At 49.6% G+C, this 7,567-nt stretch overlaps 1 long non-coding RNA gene across 1 annotated transcript; it reads right to left on the reverse strand.

Annotated features, from left to right (window-relative positions):
- Nucleotides 1–1,075: 1,075 nt before the first annotated feature.
- Nucleotides 1,076–5,354, reverse strand: LOC142819346 (uncharacterized). The gene is made up of 2 exons (XR_012897210.1): nucleotides 5,069–5,354; nucleotides 1,076–2,679 (listed from the first exon to the last, which is right to left on the reverse strand). It is a non-coding gene; the product is annotated as an uncharacterized LOC142819346 (long non-coding RNA).
- Between the last annotated feature and the right edge of the window lie 2,213 nt (nucleotides 5,355–7,567).

The raw sequence follows: 7,567 nt of genomic DNA on the forward strand, positions 1-7,567 counted from the left end.
ACCTCAGAGCAATGAACATCGGCGTTAAGAACTGACTAGTCAACACCTCTTTTGGCGTGGAAGTGTGCCTTCCAGCAAACACACACACACACACACACACACACACACACACACACACACACACTCTCACACACACACCAATGCAGTACTGTGTTAAACATAAATTACTAATTCCATAAAAGGAAAGAAGCATTTTTCTTCTGCCTAGCAAAGTATGCAAGCTGTTTTAAGTCCACGTTCCGTGGTGAAGTTTTGAAAGAACAACCATGACATTTTGGTTACAGTCCTGAAGATTTCCCAGAGACAAACAACAGAGGTGTTTGTAAGTCTGAGGTTCGCCTGTACATGCTCACATTTATTAACGTGCAAAGTCATTCAGTGCAGAGATCAACAGCAACAGCGCTAAGCTTGACGTATGCTGAATCCTGCATGGCTTTTGAGACCCGTATGGTCTATAATATTACTTCAGTGAACTTCTGCTGAGACTTGCTACCAACAGACACACACAGTACAGCTTACAGCAGCCCATACCCCTAAGCAGTGTGGAACCGTAGTTTAAATGAACCCCTAAGAGGAGCAAGAAAGATGCCGACAAGATTGAAGTGTCAGACATAAAGCTCATTTGGTCTCAATGGCTCTTCTACTGAGCTGAATATTTCACACTTAGAGCTGTGTGAAGCTATTCATGTTCCCTTCATGCATCCTCACAATGCAAAGAAATTGTCACAAGCCTGTGTGGAGACAACTGGAGAGCTTCACACTTGCCCCTGGGCTCCACAACATGATGGGGGGATTGCAATGCTATGGCAGCAGCAGGAATAGAATTCAGATGTTCCCACTGCAAAAGCTGGGCCCCTGCAGGAGAATCGCCTTCAGCTGAGAGCAGTATAGGGCTTATGACTCACAGCAGTGCAATACTGATGTTATTCAGCAATCACAGAAAGACACATACATTGTAACCAGTTCATTGCAATGGACAAGTTCCTGAGTGTTTTGCCGTTTTTGTCCTAGGTGAAATATCTTTTCACCAGCCCAAGCAGTTTTTCTACATTTAAAATACATAAATTCTGTTGAGTTGGAGGAGAATGCTCTTTGTGATTTATTTCCAAAGTGGTAACATTGGCACAGAAATCTGGCCAATGTAGCAAAAATCATGCTTTTGTGGATGCAAGAGAGAGAGAGAGAGGAATAACAAGAAATTATCCTTTCCCAGTTACCTTTGGAAGCTGGAACAATTATTGGAAAGGAAGTGAGACTTGGAATGAATCCGAGATGGGAGAGGTGTGGGAACAAAGACAAATTAGTACCATTACCCTAACACCAGAGAAAAACGAATTGAGAGACAACTAGAAATAGTTAAAGCTAAACATCTTAGGCCTTATCTTACACAGAAATTGAGATCAATCAATCCAGAGATCGATCTTCCGGGATTCGATTTAGCAAGTCTACTAAAGACCCACTAAATTGATTTCTGATCACACCCCATGGACCCTGGTTCTCCATGGGATCATGAGGAGTAAGGGAAGTCAACGGGACTTCTGGAATGGGGATGCTGGAGACATTCGATTTAAGGTACATAGACTCCAACTACGCTAGTCTTGTAGCTGGAGTTGTGTATCTTAGGTCAACTTTCTCCCTAAGGGTAGGCCTGGCCTTAGGTTTAGCAATTCATCTCTAATAATCTCTACAGGAGATGCGGTAGAATGAGAGCAAAGAAGCTGCTAGTCTGACCCAGCTCTCACTTGGCCAACATATAAGATGAGGGGCTATAACTATGTGCCACAGGCTGATGCTGGCAAGTAGTCAAATGGTTTCATGGTTACAATATTAGTCTAGAACCTGGGTTCAAGTTTCTATTCCACTGAAGACATTCTGCATGACCTTGGGAAAGTCATTTGGCAGCCCCGTGCCTCAGTTTCCCCATATGTAAAATGGGGATAATGGGACTGCTCTGCCTCACAAAGCAGTTGTGAGGGAGAATACAGTAAAGACTGTGAGGTGCCTAGCTACTTACAGTACCATAAGTACCATGAACAGACATTGAGAATCTGCAAGCACTTTACACATATTCATTCATTAAGACTTCCGTGGGAGAGGCAGATACTGCTATCCCAATTTCGCAGCTGAGGAAACTGAGGCACGCCGAGGTTGAGGCTTCCAGATTGTCAGTAGCAAAACTGGAAACAGAACGCAAAAGTCCTGACTCTCATTCATCTCCTGGAGCCACTCGGCCACACGGATCAGACAACTCACAGCATTCGGTGAGTTCTATTTTGATGTCCAGCGGGTTTCTCAAAACTCGTTGCTTTTGCAAGCCAGGGGCCTTTCGTAAGAGGCCGAGAGTTTTGCAAGCAGAGAGAAGCTGCACGTGACTTTTCAAAATAAGCTTGACCTTCGGGGCTGGGTGGGTTCCGGCGTCTTGCTGGGGAAACAGAAACGCTGCCTTCCCCTTTCTGCGCAGGAGACGATTCCAGCCAGTCATGACAGGTGTCAAAAGGTTAAAAAGTCACTTGGGTCACGCTGCTGGGCTGAGGGTGAAGCCGCACACCGCCAAAGCTGGGGTGTACAAGAGGGCATGGGGGCAAGACACAGCCCCCATCCCATGGGAGAGTTTGACTGGGCTTGTCTGAGATTTCACCTCTCAGAGGCAGATAGGTGTGGAGACCCAATCAGCTGCACCTGGGAGCAATATATTGAGCCGTTATCAGTATTTGGATAGTAAATCATGGGGGTAATAAACAGGAAATGCACTAACTTTCGTACTTTAATCTCTTGTCTTTTAGGCTAACACAAAGCCCAATATAATTTTAACAGCTGATGCTGCCTCTGCGGGGGCGTGTGTTCTGTGCAGGCCAGCGGAAGCGTTCAGGGCTCTGGTGTACCGCCTGCTCTAGAAACAGAGATTCATAGGGTTGGAAGAGACCACAGGAGGCCATCGAGTCCAGGTCATCAAGGAGGCTATCAAGCTAAAAGCAGGACCAATCCCAACTCAATCATCCCAGGAAGGGCTCTCTCAAGCTGGGACTTAAAAACCTCTAAGGATGGAGATTCCACCCCCTCCCTAGGGAACCCGTCCCAGTGCTTCCCCACCCTCCTAGGGAAATAGTTTTTCCTAATCTCCAACCTCGACCTCCCCCACTGCAACTTGAGCCCATTGCTCCTTGTTCTCTCGCCCTGAGAACAGCCTCTCCCCACCCTCTTTGTCATTTTTTGTTGCCCTTCGCTGGACTTTCTCCAATGTGTTCACATTCTTACTGTAATGGGGGGCCAGAATTGGATGCAATACTCCAGGGGTGGCCTCACCAGTGCCAAAAAAGGAAAATAATCACTTCTCAGTGCTCCTACTCATGCACCTCAATTTGCCATTAGCCTTCTCGGCTACAAGGGCACCCTGAAACTCAAATTTTTCCAGGGCTTTTCATACCTGGAGACATAAAAGTATTGGAACCAAGAGGCGTGGGGGGTGCTGGAGCACCCCTTGACTTGAAGTAGTTTCCATTATATCAAAGGTTTACAGTTTGGTTCAATGGCTCTCAATTGTTCCAGCATCCTGGCCTGGAGAGCAGTAGAGTTGGAAGCTCTGGCCAGAGTGGTTACACTGGAGTATCGTGGGACACCTTCCAGAGGCCAAAAATGTTGACTTTCAGGGTGCTGCAGCAAGGAAGGATGGTGAAACCAGAGTGCAAGTGAGTTAGGCTGGATGTCAGAGAGGCTATGTCTAGACTGCAGGCTTCTTTCGAAAGAGCCTCTTTCAAAAGATCGCGTCTAGACTGCAGGCGGATCTTTCGAAAGAGAAATCCGCTTTTTCGAAAGAGAGCACCCAGCGAGTCTGGATGCTCTCTTTTGAAGACGGCCTCTTTACATTGAAGAACGCCTTCTTTCGAAAGAGGAACTTTCAAAAGAAGGCGTTCTTCCTCGTAAATTGAGGTTACCGCCATCGAAAGAAAAGCCGCGTTCTTTCGAAATAATTTCAAAAGAACGCGGCTTGAGTCTGGACGCAGGGGAAGTTTTTTCGGGAAAAGGCTACTTTTCCCGAAAAAAACCCTGAGTCTGGACACGGCCAGAAACTCCCTCCTAGCCAATGCTCGGTAGGGTCTCAGGAGCCAAGGAAGCAAGAGTAGAGGGTTAGGGTTAAAGCTCTGAAGGAGACTCACTGGGGAATAGCACTAAATGTGACTCCCCACACCTGGCCCGAATTTGGGCACAGCTCAGGGATGCAGAGAGGATTGAGTGACTGAGGACTCTGTCCTCCAGCGGCCTCTTTTTTTGTATATTAACTATCGCTTAGTACCATCTATGGAAGGTCTGGGTTGATTGCCTAGTGGTGAGAGCAAGGTTCCATTCTGTGCTCCCCACCTTACCTACCAGCTGGCTCTGCTAGCAAGCTTGGTGGCTGGAATTTGCCATCGGGGGTGGGAGCCGCGGAGGAAGCTGCAGTGTAGACAGGATTCTGGCATTTGTACAACCTACACCAGCTTGCTTGGCGTGGACAAGATCACAGAGAGAAGCTGGGCAGGGCTCTTTGGTTCTCTGCACTCCGTCTGCCCATCTTTAAGCAAGGGTGGGCGCTAGCCAACCTCCCCAGCATGCGTGGCGGTTCCATTAAACCTTGCCAACCCCTTCCAGGTCCTCAGCTGAACTGGCCTATGGAAATTCAAAGGGTTCTTTTCCTGTTCTTGTTTTATTACAAAATTATCCTTTCGGCGACTTGTGCATGGGGGAGACGCCGGCCGTCACCCAGCATCCTTCGAAAGTAACCAGTCACAATCCCGGCTGTTTTTCCCCTTGGATTATTCTGCCTTGTGGCAGGGACAGTCTTGAAGGTTTCCCTGCCTTCTCCCATAAATCTCGGAGTCAGCCAGCGAGCCAGAGAAACAATAATAAGTCATTAGCCTGACAGACTAGTGGAGCAATCGGTCCACGCCCTACCGGCAAAACAAAACACAAACCCTGAGATCAGTGAAGAGACAGGGGCCAGGTGTGGTGCTTTGAAAGAGGCAAACTGCCCTGCCTTGGCTTGGCAGCATTCGCTGCCTGGAGTCCTAGTTTCAAAGTCCTTTAAACTCACCTGTGATTTAGAGCGACGGAACGGAATTGTGCCAGCAAATGCCATTTGTCTCTCCCAAATAGCAGGCTCTGGGGCAGTCAGCAGCCATGCATTGACAGCCCCTGGAGACTGCCCCCAAAGAGTACAGCACCGACAGGATCAGTGGTCAATTTTCTCCCGCAGCTGAGTTTCCTCCTGGGGTCCCGGATTGCCTGTTTCTCTCTTTCCCTGGAGCCAAAAGGCCATAAAAAGCTTTGAAAGCAGGTGGCAGAGGTATGCTCAGGTGCCTGCACGGTGTTCCCCTGGGAGCTGCAATGCCAAAGTTAATATTAAACTGTGTGCGTGCACATTGGCAGCCACCCTTTATTCGCCTGGACTCACTCATTCAAGCATACACCAGAGAGAGGCCCAAACTAGATCTCAGGGTCCACATTTCCCACACCAAAGAGGGGGCATGTGGGGACCACAATTGGGACCCAGGGCTGAAATCCATATCTCAAACCTGTGTCAATGAGAGACTACTCTGTCTTCTCTTACACGGCTGCTCTTGCTGACCGACCGGATCGGAATCAGAAGGCTGATTCAGCATTTCCATTGACATTGGGCCCCCGTCTGGAGGTCATGGCTCAGGGCCCCGTCTCTATCTAGTACACACTCGCTCAGCAGGTGAGTCCATTGCCAGCTGCTTCTCCCTCCAGTACGGGAGGCGATGCAACATCTCCAGCCCTGCCCATCACACAAGAACAAGAGGGCACCCAATGAAATGAATAGGCAACAGGTTTAAAACAAACAAAAGGAAGAAGTTCTTCACCCAGCGCGCAGTCAACCTGTGGAACTCCTTGCCAGAGGAGGTTGTGAAGACCAAGTTTTTAACAGGGTTCAAAAAAGAGCTAGATAGATTCATGGAGGTTAGGTCCCTCGATGGCTATTAGCCAGAATGGGTAGGCATGGTGTCCCTCGCCTCTGTTTGCCAGAGGCTGGGATCACTTGATGATTCCCTGTTGTGTTCATTCTCTCTGGGGCACCTGGTGCCAGATCAGTTGCCCCTTTCACTCTCCCTTGCATCTGACGAAGTGGGTCTTTGCCCACGAAAGCTTATGCTCTAATAAATCTGTTAGTCTATAAGGTGCCACAGGACTTCTCATTGTTTTCACCCTCCCGTCCCCCATCGGTGGACTTGCCCGTAGCCTATTATGGCCTTCATGAGTCTAATTATAACCATAGTTCCACAGATATCGGACAAAGCCCAGGAGGGGGGAAAATGTATTTTCTGACACGATCCCACGAACAGTTCCTGCCCAGAATATTACACACATTTCCTGGTGGCCACAGTTCACTGGCAGCGGCTCTGAAAAGGAATCTGGGAAAACTCATCGTAAAAACGTTATCTCGGTTGCGCGGCTGAGATAACGCCTGCAATATCCTTCCATGGAGAGCACACATCTGCTCCAATTCGGCCACCTTCCTTCGTTCAGGGAGTGGAGTGCGGTTTCCTAGCCAAGTGCCAAAACCAGGCCTGCGCACTCCTGTTCCCACCAGAATCTAGTTATTGTTGGGAGGGGAGGAGGGGGGGCTCTATGTAAATAAAACCCAACTGGATCTAGAGGCTGGGTTTGAAATGTCACCAACTGGGCACATCCCCTGAAGTAAACATCCCTTAGAGAAACAGAAGGGGGAAGGGAACCTCTGACCAATGCAGAAAAAAACAGGAACAATAAATTACAAAACGGACAGTGAGCCAAAGGGGAGGGGGGGGGAAGGAGTGGCCGTAGTAAGGATACAAGCTGAACCAGGGTGTTGTCTGCGTATTAGCAAAGGATCTCCCTGCTGCAGGAAGATCTGCCTGGTTCTGTTAAAGAGGGTAACTTGGCATTTAGTTCCCTCTTTGCCAATGTCCAGGAGGATGTGGGATTGTATCAGGCCGTTCCTGGGGGGAATGAGACATGGGGAAAGGGGTGGGGTCCTGATGGTGACACGTATTAGACCGCAGCAGGTACGCCGAGGGGGCAGCAGCAGCCGTCGCTGTGGGCCCTTTAAATTGCCACCAGAGCACCGTGCAGCGTGGTCCACACAGCCATGCGGGCTGGGGGCGGGGCATGCGTCGCTCGCTGCCCCCACCCTTTCTACCCAAGGCGCAGCCCCTTCTGGGAGAACAGAGCCGGGGGGCCCCACACCTTGCCCACAGGCCCACGCAGGCTCTCAGCTCCCCTGCACAGCAGTTTTGTCTCCTAAAAGCCGTGGCGGAAACTCCCTCTGAGTCAGGCCATGTAACGCTGTATGGAGCCCTGGCAAATGTTCTGAGCATTCCTGCTCAGACCTGGCCCGGGCGGGGTGGCATGAGCTCCTGGGATGCTCCCCGCTGGTTTCGACAGTTCAACGTCCCCTTTTTTCTTTTCTCTTTCGCCAGCAGGTTTGCTGAGCTCCCAGGCATGCTCGCCTCTGCCTGACCATTCCGAACGGCCCCTCCCCAAGGAAGAGCTGCTGGCACCTAATCCATGTTCAGCGGAGCCTTTGAGGAGC

This window comes from Pelodiscus sinensis, chromosome 22, assembly GCF_049634645.1.
Source record: "Pelodiscus sinensis isolate JC-2024 chromosome 22, ASM4963464v1, whole genome shotgun sequence".
In the NCBI taxonomy this organism is placed as follows: Eukaryota; Metazoa; Chordata; order Testudines; family Trionychidae; genus Pelodiscus; species Pelodiscus sinensis.